Source organism: Pongo pygmaeus, chromosome 10 (genome assembly GCF_028885625.2).
Source record: "Pongo pygmaeus isolate AG05252 chromosome 10, NHGRI_mPonPyg2-v2.0_pri, whole genome shotgun sequence".
NCBI lineage: Eukaryota > Metazoa > Chordata > Mammalia > Primates > Hominidae > Pongo > Pongo pygmaeus.
Window position 1 is genome coordinate 63,473,018 of NC_072383.2, and position 26,431 is coordinate 63,499,448.

The 26,431-nt window shown below is 39.3% G+C and overlaps 1 long non-coding RNA gene and 1 pseudogene across 1 annotated transcript in view; both read right to left on the reverse strand.

The window, feature by feature from the left end:
* LOC134737591 (uncharacterized) overlaps window positions 1–17,532 on the reverse strand; it is a 178,820-nt gene extending 161,288 nt beyond the window's left edge. Inside the window, exon 1 of the long non-coding RNA XR_010122612.1 lies at window positions 17,200–17,532. This is a non-coding gene — a long non-coding RNA (uncharacterized LOC134737591). The remainder of the gene's footprint in view (window positions 1–17,199) is intronic.
* Window positions 17,533–21,338: 3,806 nt separating this feature from the next.
* Window positions 21,339–21,912, reverse strand: LOC129010387 (PEST proteolytic signal-containing nuclear protein-like; annotated as a pseudogene).
* Between the last annotated feature and the right edge of the window lie 4,519 nt (window positions 21,913–26,431).

Consider the following 26,431-nt stretch of genomic DNA (forward strand, 5'->3'; position numbering starts at 1 on the left):
ATCTGCTGCGATGTCCTCATGTTCTAGATGTAGGAATGTCCAGGGATTTCTTGATTTTTGGTGGCTCACCCAGGGGAAGACAGGGCATAACTCTAGCTAGGACACACTTTCTGCTCCTACTCCTGTGCTCTTTCACTGCCAGACGTTTCACCTTCATTAGAACAGTGCCTTAAATCATGTTTGTCTTAGGAAGTATACCTCACTTTTCATATTTTAATGTGCTCACTTTCAAGGAAGCTTTAGAAAAACCATGAAATGCCTTTTATTTTTAATTTTAATTTTAATGAAAGGTGAAATTTTCTTTCTATATTAAATTCCAGTTAGGAGAGTTGCCATTAATAAGTTAGATATGTTTATTTGTGGCTACATTAGTCAGATTTTGACTATACTAATTCTGGGTAGCAAACAACTATGAAATCTTAGTGGGTTCAACAATAAAGTTTCACTTTTTGGCTAAGGATCTGTGCATTGGCAGGCTCTAGGTGAGTTCAGGTTTGCTCTACCTAATTTCTCACTCTGGTAGCTGACTGGGACTTGCTTGTTTCATGGGAGATGGCAAATGCCCAAGAGCGCAAACCAGACCATGCAAGTGCCATGAAGCCTCTGCTCAGAACCCATCTACTCACATCCCATTGGCCAGAAAAAGTCACATGGCAAAGCCCAATGGCAGGGATGAATGCCTTGTCTGCTCTACAGAAGCACTGCAGTTATATGACAAGGCGTGTGGATGCAAACGCTTTTATAGGGTGAGCATGGAGAATTGAGCCTAGTATTACAACCTACTACTTGTGAAAATTAAAATAGAAAGAAACTGTTACTTTTCTCTAGAATTGGAAATTAAACTATTGAATTCTCCAAGATGCCTAGATTAAGACAAAGCTTTATTTAAAATTTAATTTTCTGAATGCCTTTGGTTTTCTTGTATAATCTAGTACAGTTTAGGTTATTTAGATACTCAGTAAATACTTGAGGGATACATAAATGCTGTGTCCACTAAGAAACTACTCCTTTTGTAACATTAGTTCATTCATCCTTTAAGGACTATTTGTTGAGTGCTACTATGTGCCAGGCACTACAGTATTTATAAGTGAGTGAAACACAACAATGTACAGAAAATAAAAATGCTGCCTGTGTGGAGCTTATGCTCTGACAACATATTTTTCTTTAAAAAGAACAAATAATAAGCAAAACATATCGTATGTTAGTATCTGATATACGCTTTATACAAAATCAGGCTAAAAGAATTAGGAGGACTAAGGTGGGGATAGTGACAGGCTACAATTTTTCTGTAGTGTAAAAAAGCGGTGCAGGGTAGATCTTACCAAAAGTTGACATTTGAGCAGAGACTTGAAGGAGGTGAGGGATTTTTCCCTCTGTTCCCCATGTAGCCATAGAGATTCATGAAGGGTCTACAGCCAGAGAGCATTTCAAGTGTAACTCATGGAAAGGGGGTGGTGGAAGGGGCCCTAACAGAACAATAATTCATTCTTTATTCTGGCATGAATGATTACAACTTGGATTTTTTTTTAAAAATTTTTGTTGGTGTTGACTAGGTATAGATCTAGTCACTCTACATATCGAAGATTGGAAGAACTTTCACAGACTAGCTTCTGGCTTTGTGTATTTCAAACCTTGTTTCTCCTCCCCAGTCCCCATACTCCTGGTCCCAGGCTGATATGGTGCAAGATATATACTTACCATAGGACTTCAGTTTATGCACCTTTGTGTCAGCAAAGTAGGTGGTAGGAATATTGCTGGAAACCATTTGAACACCGAGAAGGATAGAAATAGCTTAATCCTACACACAAAAAAGTGCCTGTGAACCACAAAAATACATCTCACTAGGCCTAAATTAAAGTAAACTTCCCCTTAGCTGAATGCTAAAAATGCCCATGGCCACTCCAGTACCACTGAATGTTAGGGAGAGTAAGACAGAGTAGAAGTTGAAGTAGAGAGACAGTGATCTTAACTGATTATAGTTAAATACTGTTTTTTCACAAATTTTATTATCCATGTGATCAGGTGAACATATTGCATGAGCCCCTCTCAGGGCCTTGGAAAATCACTGCGCAAGGAAAGGGCGTTGAAACTTGTCAGGCTCTGGAGCAGGCTTTGGTATTCAAGAAATCTTAGAATAAGACTTGGAAAGAAAAAAACAACAGCAACTCAGAATAACAAAAGGGAACTGTAATCCAAAGTGTTATGATCTGAGAAAGAGGCCTGCTACCTAAAAGGGAGGAGAAATGAGTGACATTTTGGAAAGGTTCATAGGGTTCCCACCAGTGCCAAGGTTAGCCAGAAGGCCTGCACTTGGACTCAACAGTGCATAACATGTTCCCAGGGAACCCTGTATCAGTTATCTGTTGCTGCATAACAAATCACTCTAAAACATAAAGGATTAAAACAACAATAAGCATAGATTATCACACACAGATGACACACATATTATACTTCTGAGGGTTAGGTTCTGGGAGGGCTTAGCTGAGTGGCCCAGGCTCACTCTCACATCTGGCAAGTTAGTGCTGGTTGTTGACCAGGTTCCTCACTACATGGACCACTCCACAGGGCTGCTTGAGTGTCTTTATAACATGGCAGCTGGCTTCCTCAAGAGTGAGGGATCCAAGAAATAAGGTGAAAGCCTCAATGTCTTTCACCACCTAGTCTCAGAAACTCCACTGTCATTTCTGAAAAATTGTATTTGTTACACTATTCAGCTCTATTCATTGTGTGAGGGGACAACACGGGGGTGTGAATACCAGGAGATGGGGATCAACAAAGGCCATCTTGGAGACTGGCTTCTGCTGACCCTTTGCACTGTAATGTAGTTTAACTTTGTGCAGCAGCAGACAAAAATATGGAAATACTGTTCTAGCAAAATGTGGAAAAGACCTAAGATCCCAGGAGCTTGTGTCTGTGTGGTTGGGTGTTGCTGGGGGTGGTCAGGGGGAGGTCTCCAAAGATAGCCCTTGGCAGAACTCTGACTTACGAGAGGCAAAGAAATAGAAAAAGCACCTTTATTTCATAGATGAGCATCTTGGACATAGAAGAGGCAAGTGAATATTCCAAGGCCACATTGTCAGTCAGATTCAGAGGTGGCAGAACCTTGACTACTCCTAATAATGATAATTTAAGTACTAGAGTATTTTCCTCCATACCAGGTGCTGGCCTACGTTTTCTGTGTATATCATCTCATGTAATATTTACTATAGTTAAGGAAGTGGAGGCACCAAGAGGTCTAGCAAATTGCTCATGGTCATGTAGCTAGTCATGGTAGAACTGGCATCTCAACCAAATTCTGTCTGGTGTCCAAACCCCCTTTCTCCACCTCCACATCCCACTCCTTCCAAACCTTCCATTCTTTTAAGCCTGTCAAGTTATCTCCTTTCTATAATCTTTCACCCTATCTTCCCTGACATACCTCATTCCCATGGAGAAGGCTTCTGTTTGGGGATAGCCTAAGAGGCCCTGCTCTATCATAACTCCCAAACACCTTACAAATTACTCAACGTAAGTATGAACACAGTGGAAACATAAGTAGAACCCAGAAGTAAAAAGTTCTAAACATTTCAGGCAAACAATGCCAACATGTGTGTAATATGCGAAGTTCAGCTTTAAGTTTTCAGAGCAAAACTTGGAAGGAGGCTCCTCTCCAAAACAAGGCCCCCACCCCAAGCCAAGTATTCTAACACCTAATAGCCAAAACTGATGGAGCACTATGTGCTTGCCATTGTTCTATGTACTCTACCTCTACTGACTAATTCTAACTTTTATAATAGCCTTATAAGGTAGGTGTACCATTATTATCTCCATTCTCCATTTTTATGCAATTTATCTGCAAGGTTACACACTAGGCAAGTGGTAGTTCTGGGATTTGGACAAAGTCTGGGTCGAGAATTCATGCTTGTGTGCAGTCTGCTCATCTTTGTCTTTTTTCTTTCAAGTCTGCTGTTGCCCTGGAGGTGCTGTCAGTGGAGTCTAAGATTTGGTCCCCTTGTTTGTCAACATTCATCAGTCAGAATTCTTGAGCATCTGTCACGGTGAGGCACTGTGCTAAGCACTCAGCATAAATTGACTGAAGAAAACAGACACAGTCCCTGCCTTCCCTGACTGTGCATTCTAGTGGGAGCAACAGACCTTAAATGAGGTAATAAATAAATGTATTTAAAGTTAACAACTCAACAAATAAGATAGCTTAAAATTATAAGAAATGTTATGAAAGTAAAACACAGTGTGCTCTCATAGATGATCCCAGGAGGATCTATTTAGACATGGTTCAGTCAGTGAAGTCTGATAGCAAATTTAAGCTGATACTAAAAGAATGAAAAGCTTTAAAATGAGATAAAGGAAGAGGCATTTCAGTTAAACATGGAAGACACAAGACATTCTTTCTTAACCTTTCCACAGACCTTTCTAAAATTGAGTATAAAGGAACTAATAAGATAGAAACTCAGAAGGACAAAGACAACAGGTGATGAAAGAGAGAATTGTGATTGCAAAGAGTGAACATATTTTTGGAAGATAAAAATTGGAAGAAGCAGTGAACAAAAGTAAGAATGCTGTATACCAAGTGTGAGCAAGCCAGATGCCAGTGTCAAAGGAGCCAAGTCACAGCATCTAACCCCCCTAGTAAGTCTCAGCCATTGATGGTGCCTAGTCTGTGGAAGACAAGGGTGGAGTTCTGGGGAGGAATCAGAATGGTTTGAAAGTCAGTATAAAGCACATTCAAACCCCTGGACCCTCTCTTCCCTCTCCTCTACCCGGGTCCAGGCAAGTGTTCCTCCTCACCCTGCCAGGATGCCAGAATCTTACTATTCTGTGGAGAAGTTGAACTGGAGTGGCTCCACACCCAGGATGCCAGCCCCAGAAGAAGTGGAGGTGCAAAGGAATAGGGTCTGAGCACAAGTGTAGATATTGAAACATAAAATTTCTTCTCCTTCCGGCTGCATCAACCCTATGAGTTTGGGTTATAATCCTGTGGTAGTATCATTTGACATTTTAAAACTGTATTTTTTATTCCTTTTATAAAAATTTTACTCACACATACACATGCACACACACACGCACACATACATGTATTTTTTTTTAAGAGAAGAGGAAAAGCATTTCTTGCGGAGGAAACAGCCTGTGTGAAAATCCTGACCGGTGCATTCAGGGCAGTGGCAAAGAGGACCTGGCAGTGCAAGAGCAGCAGTAGGAGGAGGACATGGGGAGGATGAGGTTGGAGAGAGCAGGGTAAGAGGAGGACATGGGAAGATGAGGTTGGAGAGCGTGGGGCCAGATGCTGCGGGACCTTGAGGGCTATCTGAAAAGTCTGGGTTTTCTTTGAAATGTAGCCATGAAAGGTTTTTAAGCCATGGGTAACATGATCTTATTTAGGTTTAAAGAGTTACTCTAGTTGTATAAAGAATAGTTTGTCACATATTTAGCTGGGTCTTCACATGAAAAATTATGTATCCCAGTACTTTAGAGCGGAAAGGACCTTCAAGATCATTTAGTCCAACCCTTTCTTTTAAAAGATAAGCAAACTAAGAAGCAGAAAATTTATGATTTGGCCAAGGTCACAGAGCTAATAACTATGTGAGGCTTTTAAACTAGGAGTTGCAGTGTGATAGATTATACTTTTAAGAAATCTTTCTACTCTATATTTCCTTTGGCCAGAAGTGATGTCTCCCTTTTCTGAACTTTCATCTCACTTTATTTTTCTCTCCTGTGGTGCTTACTCATCTATTACCTTGATCATAGTTCTTTGTGTTCTTGTCTTGTCTTATCTCCTTTATGAGACTATAAAAGCAATCCCTGGAGAGCAGGAAATATGGTCTTTACCTTACATGTCTCTGCAGGACATTGTCTGTGGTAGGTGTTCAATGTCTGTTAAGTAAACAGATCAATGGACAGGTGATGCGTGAATGAATGAATGAATGAATGAGTTCTCCATATGCTATAAATACTGAGCGTTTACTGACTGAATATGCACATGTAGATTATACTCTCCCTGATTTATCATTCTAGGCTACCTCCTACCTATGTTTTCATTCATTTTTCTCTTATATGTACATAATGGAAAGTGGTTATTTTTAATCAGAAGAAATGAGGTGACCTAGAAAAATACCACATTTCTAAGTCAGGTAATTCTTTCTACCAAGATTATCAGCAGAGAGAGCCTCTCCACACTCCCCCCTTCCTTCCCGCCCACCCCACTGGCTGGGTTTAAATGTTCTTTCTCAACACATGATCCTTTGGGAGCTTATTTCTGAATTTTTTTTTTCAAGAGATGACTGAGACTGCCCATAAGAAACTAACGAAGTGTCCGGGGTAAAACTGTGATATCCCAAAGGAGAAAAATGTTTTACTTAAGGTTAAAAAAAAAAACACAAAAAAGCAGGGCTCTAACTATGCCCTCTCCAGCAGAGCAATATACATACATCCAATGAAAACTAATGCTGCCAATAGTGGAGAAAGCCCTGAAGGAGATTTGGGAGCCATGGGTGATGTCCCTGCCTTCGATATTGACTTGTTCAATGGCTCTGATAATTCATGAGCGCTCTCTCTCTCCCCCCACCCCCGCCCTTGGTTTCCTCATCCATAAAAGATACATAAAAATATTAGAAACAATTGGTCATGGGTCCAGTTTCTGCTACCACAAAATGATCCATTAATCCTGTCCATAAAATTGGTCAGACTGGTTTCGGGGATAATTATTACATTTTTGGACTCACTGATTTGGCATCTTGCACATACACAGTCAGACGCATGTTGAGAATCTTTGCCGGAGATGAGGTTATACAATGGATTTTGGCTCCCTGCATGAAGAAACAAGCTTCAGGGCATGCGATTTGATGATCTAAGGTCTCCACTAAGGCAATCGGCACTCAGAAGACAAACATGACTCATTGTGTATGGGAACTCATTCCACTGTTCACAAACTTCGGTTTGAGGGTTGGGAAGGTCTGGAAAAGATTCTAGTGTAAAGCCTAATTCAGAAGGGTACAGATTGTTTTCTTTGTAAAGTGACATGTTAGTGTTGTGAAACAGTGGAAACTGGAAGGAAAAGAAAATCTTGTGTCGACTGTCACAGAGTCATCCTGCTGCCCTGGCTACAGACATCTCTTGCTTTCTACTCCTGTGCTTCACTATTACAATGAAGCCACTGTCCTCAGATAGTTCCGGCTGCTTCACCATATTAGTTATCTATTGCTAGGAAAGAAGCCACCCCAAAAGTCTGTGATTTAAAGCCACAACATTTTACTATTTGTTCATGAAATCTGTAATCTTGGTGGAGCTCAGCAGCAATTCTGCTGCTGGTCTTGCATGGAATCACTCATGCAGGTGGCATTATCTAGAGTCTCAACTAGGCTAACTCTCAAATAATACAGAATGACTTCATTCCCGTGCATGCCACCACAGCTGGGATGGCTGAAACAGCTGGGGCTGGTCCAGCATCTCTCCCTCCCTCTCTCTCACTCTCTCTCAGTGGTTTCTCCAGCAGTGCAGCCGACTACCATTACCTGGGGACCCCGGGCTCCCAAGAGTACAAAAGCAGAAACTGCTAGGTTTTCTTAAGGTTCAAACTGCTAGGTTTTCTTAAGGTTCTCAAACAGCCACAGTGTCACTTCTGCAGCATTCTATTGGTTACAGCAAGTCATAGGCCAACCCAGATTCAAGGAGAGGGGAAACAGATCCCATATCATTATGTAAAGAGTGGCAAAGAATTTCCAGACATCTTTAATCTACCACAACCGCAATTACATTGTCAGGTCTTGCGGGGTAAAGGAGCATCTAGTGACTTACCCAACCTTCTCCCCTGCCACAGACTTCCCCTGGTTCCTCCTTGGATGCTCCCCTCTTACAATGCAGCCTTCACTCCAGGGCTCTGGGCCTGTTGCTTTTACTTTTCTGTCACTACCAGCCAACTTCTCTCTACTGACTTTCTCTCCACCTCATAGTTTTTGATTATTCACAGGCTCTGCTGCCCCATGGCATTATTGTCATATGGCTTCTACTGCTATAAAAATTAGTAGTGTACAGAAAAGTGTTAACAAAGCAGGCCAGAGACTGCTAGCCTTAGGAAGACCTGCTTGCAAGGTTGATCCTTGGCTGGCATCTAGAAACTTGGATTTTGAGGGGTGTATTAGTTAGGGTTCCCCAGAGAAACAAAACCAATAGGATATGTGTATGTGTATATACATATACATATACAAATATATGTGAATATTTGTATACACATATACATATACTCACATATATGTATATATATGTGTACACAAATATACAAATGTATATATTTGTATGTATATATGTGTATGCATATATACAAATGTATATATGTGTACGCAAATATACAAATGTATATATGTGTATATGTGTGTATTCAAATATACAAATGTATATTTATATACATTTGTAAATATATGTGTATATATATGTGTATATGTGTATACACATATACACATATATATATACACATATACATATACAAAAGAGAGAGAGACTTATTGTAAGGATTTGGCTCACATGATTATAAGCCAATGATGATAAGTCCAAAATACACAGGGTGGGCTGACAGGCTTGAGATCCAGGAGAGTAGATAGTGCATTTCCAGTGTAAAGGCTGGGGTGGTCAGACACGGTGGCTCATGTCTGTAATCCCAGCACTTTGGGAGGCCGAGGTGGGCAGATCACTTGAGGCCAGGAGTTCAAGGCCAGCCTGGCCAGCATGGTGAAATCCCATCTCTACTAAAAATACAAAAACTATCTGGGCATGGTGGTTCACGCCTGTAGTCCCAGCTACTCGGGAGGCTGAGGCATGAGAATTGCTTGAAACTGGGAGGCAGAGGTTGCAGTGAGCCAGGATCACACCACTGTACTCCAGGCTGGGCAACAGAGTGAGACTCTGTGTCAAGAAATAAATAAATAAAATAAATAATAAAAAATAAAAATAAAGACTGGCAGGTGGAGACCCAGGAGAGCCAATTCAGTCCAAAGGTGGCTTGCTAAGAATTCCCTTTTGTTCCGGGATGCCAGTATTTTTGTTCTATTCAGGCCTTCAATGAGGCCCATCCACATATTGGAGGGCAGTCTCCTTATTCAAAATTCACTGATTTAAATGTTAATCTCATCCCAAACCCCTCCAAGTGAATACATAAAATTAACCATCACAGGAGGGTTTCCATTATCCCCAGAAGCGACAAGAGGGCTCACTGCGCTTAAACTGTTTGTACAAGCAATGTGGTTCGTGCTGGACACCTGCTTTCATGATTCCCAAAAGGAATAAGGAAAGGAATCCCCAGTCTGAAATTTTATTACATGCTAGGCAGAGAGTGCCTATGTAATCAGCCCCCAGTAAAAGCCCTGGGCACTGAATCTCTAATGAGCTTCCCTGGTGAACAACATTTCATACCTGTTGTCAGAACTTGTTGCTGCAGGAATTAATCGCATCCTGTGTGACTCCGATGGGAGAGGACCTTTGGAAGCTTATGTCTCATTTCATCCAGATTTTGCCCCATGCACCTTTTCCTTTTGCTAATTTTGCTTTGTATCCTTTTGCTATGATAACTCTTAGCCCTGGCTAGGACTCTGTGCTGAGTCCCGTAAGTCTTCCTCGCAAATCGTTGACCCTGGGGATGGTCTTGGCAGTCCCCAATACAAGTAGGAAATTGGAAAATTATGTCACTAGCGCAGGTCTATTCTCAATTGTTAATACAATTGAAACAAAGATGGAGATTATTTCATAATAATTAGAAGTCTTATCTGAAGGTAAGGGACTATCTATATGAGTGTGGCACTCTGCTACACACCACAGAATATTCAAAGGTTATATTAGGAACACAAATGAGTGGCCAAAGCTTTCTAGAGGGGGAGGGTTATTTGAGTGAGTTGGAAAAAGGGAAAAAGGAGGTGGTGGAGCCCATTGTTTGAGAGTTTGGACTCTGGAGACACGGCTGAGTCCTGAATAGCTGCACTGGCTACTTCCAAGTTGTTAATCAACACGAACTTAAAGCTCCAAAAGTATAACGTGGCTTAATAAAAATAATGACTAATACTTATCAAATGTGTATCACATCCTAGGAACTTTGTGTATTTACTCACTTAACCCTCATAACAATCTTATTAGGTGAGTATTATTTTAATCTCTATTTTGCAAATTCAGAAACTCAGGTCAGGAAAAAAGGTCCTGCAAATACTCACAACAGAAGAGTTTTGAGATGCTTAGCTGAGTCAATACATGTAATGCCCTTGGGAAATGTCTAGAGCATTAGAAGCATTCAACAAATATTAACTATGATCTTTTAAAACAGGAGGGGGAAGAGAGGAAAAAAAGGAGAGGAAAGACAGAAGTTGGGACCAAAGGTCACTATATGAGCAAAGCAGAGGAATGGACAGTAGCAAAGTACGCTTCATGAGTAATGAGTGGAACGATGGGCAACAAGCAGTGAGTGAATCCTCCTGGGTGCCAGGTATTGGGCTAGGAACTTCAGCCCTGGGCAGCCAAGGAAGCATGCTGGATTGAAGAGTAGTAGGAAACAGGGAACGATTTAGAGGCAGCTGACTGTCATTTTAGCTCTTATCATCTAGGGCTGTGATTCTCAAATTGACACAACAGTGTCTTAGAAGCCATAGTACTATTTGCAGGCAATATGAAATAAACATATGCACTCACATTAGCTTGTGGTCAGGATAAGTAGTTCAAGAAAAAAAAGGGAAAGATGTTTAAAATAGAACCTAAAGAAATAAACTTTTTAATGTTAATCAGTGACACATCACTATTATTTGATTTTTAGTAGCTTGAGAACTACTGTATTAGGTAGTGGAGAAAGATGAATGGTTGGGAAAACAAATCTGGCTTAAGGCATAGATTTAGGATGGAAGTTGGGGAAAGAAAAATGGCTAGCAAGCTGTAGCACTCATTTGAGCATTTAAAAAATACAAGTCAGACTGAAGGTGAGTTCATGAGTAATGAAAGGAAATAGATGAGTAGAAGATCAATGATGTAGGAAAAATGAATAGTATTTTATAGTATATAAAGACCCAGGTTCAAAGCACTTCATTAATTATCGGCTTCTGACTTCTCTGATGTTGTTCCCTCATCTACCGATGGAATTGATAACAAATGGAATTGATAACAAATACTTTAGGGTGGCTGCTATGAAGACTGGACCAAATGAAAAAGTGAATGTAAACTGACACTTGATATACGGAAGCCATTCTCATGTGATCCTCCCACCTCAGCCTCCTGAGTATGTGGGACCACAGGCGTGCACGCCCACACCTGGCTAATTTTTGTATTTTTTTGGTAGAGATGGGGTTTCACCATGTTGTCCAGGCTGGCATTCTCATTCTTAATGATGCTTGCCTGAATGTAGGAGAATGAGGAGAGAGGAGTCAAAGATGTCTACAAAGATTCGACCCCAGGTGCTTGGGGAAACAGATGATCCAATGGAAAGCAATAGGAAAGAGGCAAGATTAATCCAGTCCTGAAAGAAGATGGATTAGTTCCACTTTAGGCACATTGAATGAGGCCCAATTTGGCAAGTTTACTATGCTGAAAAGAGCTTTTAATAAGTAAAATAAAATTATAATCTTAGAAAAAATAAACATATATTATTTTTTCCTGTTTGTGACATGTTGAATGCCCTTCATTGTCCTGTTATCTTTAACTACAGTTTATGGAAAGAATTTTAAAAATAGATTTAAGGGCTCTAAGAAGGGAGTCTTAGAGCCCAGGATAAATTGCACACAATTTGTGACATACGGACTACAATGGGGTTTTTATGTGCTAAACTGTGATTATCATATGACTATTTAGATTTGCATTTATTTATTTATTTAGTTAGTTAGTTAGTTAGTTAGTTAGTTTATTTATTTGAAACAGGGTCTCACTTTGTTGCCCAGGCTGGGTAGTGGTATAATCATGGCTCACTGCAGCCTTGACTTCCTGGGCTCAAGTGATCCTCCCACCTCAGCCTCCCAAGTAACTGGGACCACAGACACACACCACCATGCCTAATTTTTGTATTTTTCGTAGAGACAGGGGTTTTGCCATGTTATCTCAACTTGTCTCATGATTATGTGAATTAAAATGTACCACACATGCATGGAAATAAACTCCTTTGCCCTTCTGCAAATAGATCATTCATGCCCAATTGAGAGTACCATTTCAAATGGTACTACCATTTGGAATCAGGTAGTCTCAGCTTTGAATATGAGCCCTGTGTGCAAATTTGAATAAATTTTTTCAAATTCTCTGGGCCTGAATTTTCTAATATGTAAAAGAGATAAAAATAAGACCTATTTTACAGGGCTCCTGTGAGAATTAAATGAGACTACATTTGGCACTCACACATAACTGGCTATCAATAAACATAGAGTTCTCCATCCCTTTCACCCCTCTATAATGGCACTGAAGCTATTGGCTGCAGAAAAAAGTTACAGATATAATTTGAGAAGTTTTAGAACCACATTTATATTCTGGCTTTTGTCTTAGTTAATGCAAGATGATGTACAAAGAAATAATCTAGTTAAGTCTGGACTTGGTGACTAAGTTCAGAATAGAAGTATTAATAAAAAGCATGCTCTGTTAAGTTTTGGTAAAGCTCATACCAGGTTGTACCTGTGAACTCATTCTTTTAAGTTTTGATAGTTTATATGTCTTTTTATCAATAAGCATAATATTCAAATCTTCTAATTTAGAGACATTTTGCCACTTAAAATACAGAGTTGGAAAATCATGGATTTGATTTATATATCCTTGGAAAATGCCAGCCATGCCTCGCAGCAACATAATAAAAAATGTTATTGACCTAATGGCAGCCAAGTAACTTACCCTTTTGAAAATTAGCTTCATAAATAGAAATTCATAACATACTGGTCTCCCTGACCCTGCAGGTCTCCATGTTCCATGAGCATTACCTGTAGCACCTAGAATTTATCCCTGGTTCTACACCTGGGTTTACTTATGTAATATCTGTCTTTCTCCCTGGAACATAAGCTCTGTGATGGAAGGAAACGTATATGTCTATTTCACCACTAGTTCCTAGAATCCAGTGCGATGCCTGATGTCTCATAGGCACACAATAAGTGTTTGTGGAAGGATGAAGGGAGGTGGAGGGAGGGACTTAATACAGTACTTGGAAATGCAGTCAGCACTTTAAAAAAGCTTGTTTAATGGATGGAGTAAGTCACATTTCCTGTTTTTCTCTTAGTCATATACTTTGTAGGACAGAATGAATATATCTAAGGCCACAAAGAAAAGCCTCAAAGTAAATGCATGAGTACTAATGAAAACTATATTTATATTATAATACTAACATTTCATTGAGTGCTTACTATGTACCAAGTACTATGCTAAGCCCTTTATATGCATTAATTCATTTAACTATCATAATAGCACTATGGGAGAATTTCCACTGGACACATGAAGAAACTGAGGCTCCAAGTAGTTTTATAAGTTTTTATAGTATAGCTAATAGTGGGAGTGGGATTCAAATCCAAGCTTGTCTGACTCCACCTCCATAAGGATTTGAGAGTACCTTACAGTGGTATCTAAGCTGTCACTCACAGCATAAGAACCAGATTAGTAGGGCCTCTTGGGGGCCCACATCTGCTAAGGGAGGCCACACCTGCGTAAGCACATGGGGACAGCCCTCCTGGGCCCACACAGCCCACACATGACAGGTGTCCTTCCAAGTGTCTAGCCACAGCATAGTTCAGAACTGATATGGGTTAGGCTTTGTGTCCTCACCCAAATCTCATTTTAAATTTTAATCCCCATAATCCCCATGTGTCAAGGGAGTGACCAGGTGGAGGTAATTGGATCATGGGGGTGGTTTCCCCTGTGCTGTTCTTGTGATAGTGAGTGAGTTCTCATGAGATCTGATGGTTTTTTAAATGGTTCTTCTTCCTTCGCTTGGCACTTCTCCTTCCTGCCATCTTATGAAGAAGGTGCCTTGCTTCCCCTTCACCTGCCACCATTATTGTACATTTCCTGAGACCTCCCCAGCCATGCAGAACTGTGAGTCAATTAAACCTCTTTCATTTATAAATTACCCATTTTCGGGCAGTTCTTTATAGCAGTGTGAAAACAGACTAATATAAGAACCAAAGAGGTATGTGGCAGAAATAAATGGTTAGGCACAATAAAGAAAGTTTGCCCTCAAAGAAGACCAAAACAAACACAAATCTGGAAAAACAAGCTGGATCCCAAGGGTCAGGAAAGTGCTGGGGGCAAGTGTAGCAGGACAAGCCGCAGACAAAACCCATCAGACACCGAGTTAAAGAAGGAAGTGGTTTATTCGGCCCGGAGCATTGTCAAGACTCCTGTCTCCAGAGCCGAGCTCCCCGAGTGAGCAATTCCTGTCCCTTTTAAGGGCTCACAACTCTAAGGGGGTCCACTTGAGAGGGTTATGATCGATTGAGCAAGCAGGAGGTACGTGACTGGGGGCTGCATGCACCAGTAATTAGAACAGAACAGAATAGGACAGGGATTTTCACACTGCTTTTCTATACAATGTCTGTGATCTATAGGTAACATAACCGATTAGGTCAGGGGTCCATCTTTAACTACAGGGCCCAGGGTGTGGCACCAGGCTGTCAGCTTGTGTATTTCATTTCTGCCTTTTAGTTTTTACTTCTACTTTCTTTGGAGGCAGAAATTGGACATAAGACAATATGAGGGGTAGTCTCCTCCCTTACAAGTGCGTTGCTATAAAAAGGGGCCATGGGAACTCGCTACTGCAGTCTCAGAAAGCTAAGGGAAGGCATCTTGGGTCAGAAGATGATTGAGAAAACATATCAAGAAAGGACCTTCTATATAAGGCATGACTCTTTCTTCTTCGCCCCATCCTAATCCTATCCCTATACCAACATATGCTTTCTCTCCTTCTCTTTCTCTCACTCTCTCTCTCTCTCTCTCTCACACACACACACACACACACACACATACACCACTGCTGCTAACATGTTCTTACATGCCTGAGGTTGCTGGCTTTTGCTCTTCTACAAACATCTTTAGAAAACAAGGTTAAAGTGTCTAGATCTAGGACTGAACTAACAGGGCTTATGTTTCTGTCTCCATCTTGAGAGCAAGAACATGTACTCCATGTCTTTTTTCTCTCTCTCACAGCACCTATTACTAGATACCATATGCTCTGCACGTACTTGGCACTCCATAAATGCTTGCTGAATGGCTGACTTTTCCCGTCTCCCCCACCCTTTCCTTCCCACCCCAACAGCATGACTTTAAAGATCTGCTGCAGAGCTGTGGGGCGAGGTTTAAGATCCCTTTTGACAAATAACCCTTATGGGTGTTTAAAGCCAAAAGATTGAATATTTAAAGCAGAAATATGAGCTGTGACTTCATGGGTGTTCTGTGAAGAGATGCATAAAGCTGTACAAATAGATAGCCTTTCAGACAGGACATAACAGACCCAGCTTTGTGCATTTGCAAATATACAGAGGAGAAGAGCCTGAACTTCACTTTCAACCCTACATTTCCTTCTGAAATCAGTTTAAATAGGAGAGTGAAGGTAGTTAAATCTTCTATCATTTTAAAAGGAGATCTTACAAATACTTTTGGCTTTAAAAGCTTATGTCACTGATTCATAATGTAAGAGGTGACACTGAAACTATCCTCCACCCTCTCACCACCATCACCACCCCCAGACAGGAAAATGCAGGCAAAAATGAGACTGGATTCCCTGGGAGTGGTGGGAGCAAATTGATTGCTATTAAAAAAAAAAAAAAAAAAAAAAAAAAAAAAAAAGCGGGGGTGGTGCTTTTAGACTCCCAGGCATGAGATCTTGGTGCTGGGAAGTGTTAAAGGACTAAAGCAAGGATCTAGAGTCAGCAGATGGTTGAAGGAACACAGCAGGATGCAAGCACATGATGGCTCTGGTGGATGACTTCATGAGGGTGTAGAGCGTATAACAGAAGAGAGAATTAGTCCCAAGAGAGAAGTCAGCATGCTCTGAGCAGGCCTATTGCTCCATTGGTCGCACTTTCTCTAAAGGATGTCCAGAGTTCCCTGGCTGCTTAGGTTAATACAGCAGAAACAAGAGTACACCCTGCCCCTTCTCTAGCTCCAGCTCTGACCATCCTGTGTTCTCTTAAAGCAGCTGACTTGAAGAAAAAGTGAATGTCTTGAGCCCTTGGCTCTTACACCTATTCTACGATCTAGAAGTGATTTCGGCAAGTGGAATCAGCTTGATACATATCACTTTTGTTTTAAGTACAACTGCATTAAGAGGAGCTATGTTTGTCCAGTGGCTGAAGAGGTTACCTGGAGCCAAGGGTGTGTAGAATAGTTGCACTCAAATATATTCAAGTACCTAGCAATAAAAATTAAATTGACCTTAAGAACTCTTGGTTACATTACTAATTTTTACATGGCTAAGATCAGAAGTGTGTCCTGTTTCCAATTCCTCCTTTGTTTCCATTTTGTGTAGATATAAAACAGATCAGCAACTCTGGATTCTGTAGAAAACATATTTGTCTAAGGTTATTGACCAGATAACAGAAATTTGGATAAACACACAATGCCTTGGTTTTCTTGATAATGTGTTATGTTTACAGAGAACCTTCTCATTCTCTTCTCATGTGACTCTCAAAAACCTCTAGAATGGGGATTATTATGACTCCCATTTTACAGAGGAGGAAATAATAGAAACTCAGAGAATTTTATTCAATTGTTCATTTGTGCCACCCTATTCTTTGGGACCCAATTTTGTTCTGGGCAATAGAAATGGAAATGTAGAGATGAAAAAAAAATAAACATGGCCTGTAGAAGTTCACCATCTATTATGTAGAACACATAGGTAAACAAAACATAGGCATGTGATCAGTACTAGGTTAGGCAGATGGACTAGATACAATGATGGAAAATGGAAAGAATCACCAAATTTGCCTGGCGGTGAGTGAGTAGTCTTCTCAAAGCTGGAAGCCCTAGAGGTAGGATTGTTTTTTTTTTTTTTTTTTGAGATGGAGTCTCACTCTGTCGCCCAGGCTGGAGTGCAGTGGTGCGATCAAGGTAGATCTTAATAAGAAAGAATTTGCTAGAAAGACAAAGCATAAGGTGGAGGAGCAGCAAAAGGGGAGGCACAGAAGCATGGAACTGTGTGATCAGTTCAAGGAATAACCAGCAGTTCAGCATGGTTGTAAAGTAGAGAAGGAAGGAAAATGAGAGTGTTTGCTTTAGGAATAAGTTTGCCTGTGATGATCAAGGAGGTTCTGGGTTGGTGAAATGAAGTCTTCAGGAACTTGGAGTTGTTTGGTCTTGTTTCAATACACATGGCCTCTATTTCCAAGATCTCTTCATACCTCCAAATGGCTGCTCTAGATTCACTCACCATATCCATATTCAGTGCAGCAGGAAGGGGGAAGGGAAAAAAAAAGGAAAAAAGACATGCACCAGCATCTTTTAAGATTTACAGGAGCTGCTGCAAGACACTTCTGCCTACAGCTCCTTGGCCAGAGCCGGTCACATCGTCACACCGCCTGCTGAGGACTTTCAATAGACTCTGTTATGATGATCAATGAGCTCAGTTAAAAATGTGTGGTTATATTAATAAAGAAAAATGAGAGTATGAAATTTGGAGGACAACTGCAAGTATCTGCCACTGAGTGGAAAGAGGAAATTGATCATAAAGGATTACAAAGATCATTGAATTAACTATGAATCATTGCTTTGAAGCTCCAACTTTGCCCTCTGGCCAGTGGGAAGTCACTGAAGGGTTTTGATGGAGGACTTTGGATGACCACATTTCCATTTATCATTAGGATAGATGACAGACTGTAGAGGGTAAGATTGGAGACAGAGGGACCAATTAGGATATTGTTATGTTGATCTTGGTGAAAGATGATGGAGGTCTCAACTAAACAGCAGTAGAGAGATGGGGCAAAGGAAAGAAAACGCGAAACACCAAGATCGTTACCTACCGTGCTAGGTAAGTAGTAAGGGGCAGAATTTGAACCCCAATCTTTAATGCAAGTCCATGTACCATGAGATTCATCTGTTTTTTAAAAAATGTTTTAATTGACAAATAAAAATTGTATATATTATGGTGTATAGCATGATGTCTTAAAATATGTATACATTGTGTAATGTCTAAATCAAGCTAATTAACATATGCATGACCTCACAAACTTATTTTTTTATGGTGAGAACGTTTTGCTACTACATTTACATCTACCGTCTTAGCAATTTTCAAGTATACGTTATTATTAACTATTATGACCATGTTGTACAATAGGTCTCTTGAACTTATTCCTCTCGTCTAACTGAAATTGTATATCCTTTGACGAAAATCTCCCCAATTCCAGCTGCCCCCATCCAGCCTCTGGTAACCACCATTCTACTCTTTACTTCTATGAGATCAACTTTTTTCACATATAAGTGAAATCATGTAGTATTTGTCTTTCTGTTCCTGGCCTATTTCACTTAACATAATGTCCACAAGGTTTATTCATGTTGTGCAAATAACAGGATTTTCTTCTTTTTAAAGGCAGAAGAGTGTCCCATTGTGTATATATTCCACACTTACTTTATCCATTTTTCCACTGAAGGGCACTTAGGTGGATTCCATGTCTTGGCTATTGTGAATAATACTGCAATGGACATGGGAGTGCAGATATCTCTTTGACATACTGATTTTATTTTATTTGGATACACACCCAGTAGTGGGATTGCTGGATCATTTGGTAATTCTATTTTTAGTTTTTTGAGGAAACTTCATACTGTTTTTCATAATGGCCATGCTAATTAATAGCCTTACCACAAGTGTGCAAGAGTTCCCCTTCTCTACCTCTTGCCAATACTTATTATCATTCATCTTTTTGATAATAGTCATTTTAACAGGTGTGTGGAGACGAGACTCATGTTTCTTAATCAACATTATAGTAAGCTGGATTTCAAACTACCACAAGCACTTTGTATCTATGTCATGTTGTGGAAATAAGATTTACCATGGTCCAGACTCAGGAACTAAAGAGTCCAAAAGCAAGACAACATTTGTGACACGATAACATTTTGAGATATTTTGTATTTCCTCTGCCTGCATTCAAGCAGATAGAAAACCCTGGGCTCCCTTGTCTTATGGGAGGTCTGAGACAGGACTTCCTGGGTTTTATTCCTAAAAGCCTAAGCACATGCCAGAGGAGAGAGTTTGAAGAGAGAAAGATTTTAGCCGGGCTAGGAAGACAGTTTTCTTTTTTTTGCAAGACAATTTTATTACTTGTAACAAGTAAGGAGAACACAGGAGATAGTTCCCAAAGCAGTGTCTGTCTGAGCAAAGGGCTGGGTCAGGTTTTATAAGCGTAGGGTAATGAGGCATGATCTGACTGGATCTTGCAATGAGGTAATGCCAGAAGCATGATCTAACTGGATCCTGCCATGGGGTGATGCCAGAGCTCAAACTGATTGGATCCTGGATCCTGCCATGTGAATCCACCTTTTTTTTTTTTTGAGTTTGAGTTTGAGTTTGATAAATTTATTGGTATTTTAGTAAAGACATTCATCTCAGTCGTTTCTCTCTCCCAGCTTGACCTTAGGTTAATATTTCATTTGGGTCAAGAAAAGAATATGTAGGAAAGCTATGTTGCTTTAACAAGAAAATGGACAAAAATGGATAGTTTGCCTCATTAAAGTAAGTTAAATTCATGTATCTTGATATAATTAAATCATGTAAGAACTAAGAGTTCTATATATATTTCTGTTGTTTTACTTGGGGCCTATTCTAAACTTAAATGCTAGTGAACAAAGTGTTAGGAATGTACACAGGCTGCTTCTCTAGAGTTATTACTGATTAAAAGAGCTCAGCAAGCAGTTACCACCAATAAAAGAGTCTGAAGCTGCCTCCAAATACAATATTGTAGGAGTTTTCAAGGAAATTTTTATACTGTATGTTTCTTTTGTCTGTGACAATGCTTCTAAAGATGTGTTTGTTACTTTTTTTTAAAGTTCATATACAATACAAAAATACAAAAACAAACACCCTACAATACACAAATCTAACAAGGTATATGTGGTAAGATTCCAAAAAATGTTTGAAGACGCATTTCATTTCCTTCTATTTCAGTATCTAAAATGTGCTTTTTGAGAGGCCATTGGTCAATATGTATACATTTAAAATAAACCATATAATTTTACTAGTAAGAAAGCCAGTAGTTAAGTTCAATTCAAATTGGATTTCATAAGTTAGTCATTTAAATCCTTAGACAAAGTTATAGAGAGTGCATCTTCTTGTTTTCCATCTTCAGACAATGTTAAAATTTTTTTTTGGTGTTTATACCTTGTAAAAAATAAAAACAGCCAAATACTTAAGCAATATGTACATTTAAATTTTTGGTGGTGGCTTGTATTTTAAAAGAAACCGCTTCCTTATGATTTGTGTCAAGTTCTGGTGAAAATGCTTACAGGAACTAGCTAATAAACAAAAAACAAGAGAAGCAAATTGAAAATACTGATTTACTTTTGTAGCAAATGGTTTTTCTTTTTTTTTTTTTTCTTTTCAAATTCTCAGTTTATTTTTGCATAAATAGAAAAAACAACCCCCAAATCATATGAATATGAAGTGACCATGAAGAGCCAAACAATTTTCAAAAATCAAAAGCAATGTTGGAGACATCACACTTTTTTTTTTTTTTTTTTGAGATGGAGTCTCACTCTGTCACCGAGGCTGGAGTACAGTGATGTGATCTCAGCTCACTGCAACCTCCGCCTCCAAGGATCAAGTGATTCTCATGCCTCAGCCTTTCGAGTAGCTAAATGGTTTTTCTTTGAGGACTAATGAAGATAGACAAGACCCATTAAGGTGAAGTGGGCTATTTCAAATATTCAACAGTTTACATTTTTAAAAAATTCTTTTAAGAGCTAAGCGTCTGTATCCACTGATAGCAATGCAATACCTAATTTGTGATGACTTGAAACAAAACAAATGCCTATAAGGAAAAAAAGCTATATTTTAATTTTTTCTAAATTTACTTTCAGTCAATAGTTTAGTAGCATTTTCCTCCCAATACAATACTCCCTCTCTCTATAAGGCTGTTCCTGGGAGCCAGACAAGTTTAGGTAATAAAGGAGTTAAGAGAGTAAGTGCTTGCAGTTTTAAACAAACAACTTTTTGCTTCCCTCTTAATGTGCTAATAGTTGTGCCTAAAAAAAATGCAATTCTTAAAAAGATACCAAGTTTTGATTTATTTATTATCTGTAACCTTTGGAAACTAATCACATGGAACTACAAAATTAGCAAATGTCTTGAAATCTGTAGACAAAACATAAATTACCTCTAATTTCAAACTCTCATTTATTAGTGTACCACTCAAGCTTTTAAAAAAATGAAAAAGAAAAAAAAAAAAGCGGCTCCAAAGATAGTCTTATACCATTCTTTAAAAAAAGAAACTGTTCCTTTTAACTTTACACCCATCCCACACCCCAATTTCAAAACATCATTTAATTGTCTTGGTCATGGACATTTCCAAGATGAGATTTCATATTTTGCCCCCATAGTTTCTGGTTATCAGAAAACCCATGCTTTCCTTTATTGAAGAAGTTTGGTCCAGCTGATGTTGGTGTATCCATCTTCATCTTCATTAAAAGCTGCTGCTACTGAAAATTTTTGGAGCAAGAGTTGGAACAGTTTCTTTAGGCTTACTTGATCCAAGTTTGATGGATATGGCTGACGCTTTCTTTGTCATCTACCTAGGGCAAATCCAAAGTTGGAGATCTTTGTAGGCTTTGTTGGGAGGTCTGCAGCTTCTTCTTCACTGATCGCTTCTCAGAGCTGCGACTGGAACTTTCCCCTCCATTACTGGAAGAAACAGTCTTAGCTTTCACAGGTTTTTCTGCTTCTTCCTCAGGTCCTCCGGTAGCTCCAGCTCGCTGCGACTTTTCAGACTTCTTCTCTCCCCCTTTCTCGGCCGCCATTTTCCCCGCCGCGGCCTCCCCGGCATCCACTTCTTAATTCAGTCCAATAATAAAAAAAGAAAGAAAGAAAGAAAGAAAAAAATCTACAAAAAAAAATTTCAAAATGAGAATCTTATATTCCACTAAATGATATTTACTAAAAGTTTAAAATACAGACATTTTCAATTTATAGAAAGACATAGAGTTTAACTCCCAAGTACCTTTATTGAACAACATCAATAGCAAAAGAAGGTGTTTATTACTTGGTGTTTAACAGAAAATACATTTATTACATGTTTAAAATTTTACATAGATGAAATATTTCTATAGCTTTCTCCTTTGTTTTTATAAACTTCTTATAAAACATATCTTTCTTTCAAAATAAACAGGATAACTATATATTTATATGTTTCAGAAAAATATATAAAATGTGGGAAATAAGTGGCATTTAATTCATGTTATTACATGGATATATGAGTAAAACAAAATGGTACTCTACTATTTTATATAAAAATAATGCATTTTGCTTTTTTTGAAAAATAAAGGTTTATAGTCTTGGAAATCTTTTTCCATATGTAAATAGAGAAATACACCGTTTATTTTAGACGTCTATGATGATTGAATTCATAGATATACAGTAGTTGCCTTTCTGCAGTTTTAGTTACCCACGGTCAACCACAGTCTGAAAATATTAAATGGACAATTTCAGAAAAAGAAAAAAAAATCAGTCCACTAGCCTCACTCTATGCACTTAGGTTTTGCCTGTGGTGGTATACCTGGTTCATCTGGGCCATACTCAGGTCATGTGACCTTTAACCTGGCGAAGCTCATCTCTTCAGCAGCCGCACAGCATAGTGAGCTAACCAACTGCGGTCAGCGTTTAATTGGGGATGAAGCTTGATCTTATAGAGGTGCTCTGCTTTTAGAACATCTCTAAGGCGCTTTTCTCGGCTCCCTTTCAGGAACACGCATGCTCGCAGAAGCCATTACAATCCCGTCGTGCAGCAGCCTGTGCTATTGACCAGCCTGGAAGTCATTTTTCGACTCAAGGGGAGAAGGGTGGGTTTCTGCTCTTTCCTTGCACCATCTGAAGGACATGGCAGAAGATAAGGGAAAATGGCCATGAGATGCTCCAGGGGAGCTGGGTCCAAGGCCTGGTGCTCACCAAAGATAACACTACTCTCAGCATGGTACAGGAAGACAACTGATGAGACAATGTGAGCTGGGACAATCTCCAACCCAAAGGGTATCTCAGAAAACAGCACTACGTGAGAACACAGCACAACCCCAGTCAACCTTTAAATCAGAAAAGGAGCTGGAGGATGCAATTCATTGATATATAGAAAGTTTTAAAAAGTAAAAACTGAAATACAGAAAACAAAGTTTGCAATGTGTAAGAAATAAAGGACTGAAATTTGTACCTACAACTCAGCCCAGTAGTGGAATCCTGTTTGACAACGAGGTTTTCTTTGCCTCAGGGAAGCATAGGGAAGCTATGGGGGAAGCAAGAGGAGCTCTAGAATGTGTTTTGTGACTGTTCCCTTTCCTTAATTTTGGTTCTGTACAGAAACAAACGCAGACTAAGTCTATGTATAGCCATATCCGCTATTCACTTGTAAATGTTCCAAATGATTCAGGTAGCCTCTCAGAAGACACTCCAGCATCACTTAGCTGGAGATTTCAGGGCAACTCATGTCATGTTTGGAAATATCCAGATAACATTCTAGTTGTCATCTAGTTTTTTCCTTCACTAAAAAAATGCTCAGCTGGACGTGGTGGCTCACGCCTACAATCCCAGCACTTTGAGAAGCCGAGGTGGGAGGATTGTTTGAGCCCATAAGTTTGAGATCAGCCTGGGCAATATAGTGAGACTTCATCTCTACAAAAAATTTAATAATTATCTCAGCATGGTGGTGCTTGCCTGTAGTACCAGCTACTTGGGAAGCTGAGGTGGGAACATGGCTTGAGCCCAGGAAGTCAAGGCTGCAGTGAGCTGTAAAGGTGCCACTGCACTCCAGCCTGGGCAACAGAGTGAGGTCCTGTCTCAAAAAAAAAAAAAAAAAAAGAGAGAGAGAGAAAAGAAAAGAAGTGCTCAAATTAGAATCTCTGTATGTACAGTATTTATCTAAACATTCTCATATATGTAAAATTCCAGGGATGTTGACATCATACAGAACAAGCATAATTTGCAAAACCAGCATGCTTCTTCTATTTAAAGCAATATCCCCTGGGTGTGACCTGAGCTTGTAAAACAAGTTCATTATATTTCCTTTCTGGAGACAACATGTCAAACCTTAAATATGGCTACTAATCAGAAGTTTAATTAAAAAACTTCAGCTGTGCAAAGAAGGAAGTTATATTCACCAGGGTTGAGAATAAATGGTAATGTTTTCAAAATCTGAGAAAAACCTATATTATTTGTCTTACTCATCTACTTTGCTTACTACAAGCCCCTTTTATCTTATTTTCATATTATTTAATTTTCTCCCTGCCTGAAAGTAGCTTTAGTCTATCTGAAAAAAATATTATAATCCAAAAAATGGCAAGGAGAATTCAACAACAACAACAAAAATAATCAAAGCCATTCATGGTTCATGTGCCCAGACGAAGCTGTATTTATGGAACAGTCTTTTTTTCTAGAAGTCCAATGTGTAAATTGAGTTGTACCAAGGCAAGTCAAATTATTCCCTGGCCGTTTGTAGTATGCAATGTTTTATGTGACTTTTTACCCTCTTATTCAATAAAACAATACGTACTTGTATAGCAGCCAGACGAAGCAGTGAGTCACAGTCATCTAAGAGATGCCAAGTACTGTACCTCCTTGAGGAAACACACTCACCATGTGTAATGAGGACTGTCTGGATTTCCTGAAGTGATTCAGCATAAATTGAATTCAACATTGAACTGAATAACCACAGATGTTGACAATCACAAGATCGGATGTACTAGAGTACCGCTTGTATTTGTGTAGCTCCCACTCATTTATTACCAGTTAAGAGATGCACCCCTATTAGGTTGGAGTGGAACACTGTCACTCAAGCAAAGAGATTACAGAATGTGACCAGTTCCTTGTGGATATAAAATAATCAAGACTTTTTGAGGAAATGGTTGCCAGCTTTGGTTTTATGCTAGAGACCTCCCATTGATCTCTTTTCTCAAATTATTCAGCTTTTAGCTCAACAGGGTTGCTAAGCCAGGCTGGCCACCCAGGTATTTGATAATATAAGTCCTGGTGTCTATAAGAAAAGGAGCTTATAAAAATCCACAGCATGCTAGATGTCATACCTACAGAAATTATTGCTTTTAAACTCAGGCAGAATAGATAGATTTGATATGGTTGGCATTAGGGAGCCAATGTGGGCTTTTGAATGAGGAAGTAAGGATTTGATTGAAAATTCACATTCACTCCTAAATTGTATAAACACTAATGCAGAGATTTGGGGGATATAGGAGTAAAATGATCAGAACAGAAGTGGGGGTCAGGGAGAAAGATACAGTTGCCAGAGCTATAGTGGACACGACCACTGGAAGGCAAAAAGGGCTTTACATACAGCTTAAACAAAGTTCATTGAAGAATAAGGCCATTTGGACTTAGGCAAAAGGCCAATAATCACCAGAGGACTTGGATTTATTATCCAAAACATCTAGGTCCTTTAATCACAAAGTGTTTGGAAGGTTGAAATTTCAACCTAAATTACAAAAGCATCACAGCAATGTTCCACCTGAACTAAAAGTTGGGGAATCAACTAAATCCCAAAGCAGAAAGGCTAGAATGTGCCTCTTGAGTGGCAGGCCACTTCCAAACTGCCCATTTGATAGGTTCAAATGGAAAGCCTCTCTCAAAACTCCAATTCCAAGATGACACCTAATTTGCTTTTTAACTTTTATTCTTTGCCTAGAATGAATAAGAAATATGAGTGTTCTTTCATTGTAATGATGAATATGATTCCTTGTATTTACAAGATTCCTGTTCTGTAATAATTTTAATGATGTGCATATAAGAACCCCCATGAATGCTCTAGCACAGTGATTCTCAAAGTGTGGTCCCTAGACCATCAGCAAGGTCTTTGGGAACTTGTTAGAATGTAGTCTCAAGCCCCACGCCAGACTTACTGAATCAGAAACTTTGAGAGAAGAGTTCAACAGACTGTATGTACTTTAACAAGCCCTCCATGTAGGCTCAAGTTTGGTACCTTCTGAGGTAGGCTCAAGTTTGAGAGCCTCTGCTTTTAAATCACAGCAGGAACTATTCAAAATCATTAAGGTCATTAGCTGTGACTTGAGCTCCAAGGTATAGAAAAAAAATCAATCCAATGGGAAATTGTTCAATAACTTTCAAAATTATCAAAGCATAGGTGTCAAAGCCCTATCTCGTAAGTTTCTTTTAATGAATTGATTTATGTTGTTTATCTAGGGGGCGTAAATTGGTATTTTTATTACTGCTGGCTCCCTTATAAAGCAACTGATAGGCCATATAAGTTTTTTAATATTATAATTTTTGTTAATGTTATAGGCCTTTTAATTTTGAATCCCTACCTTC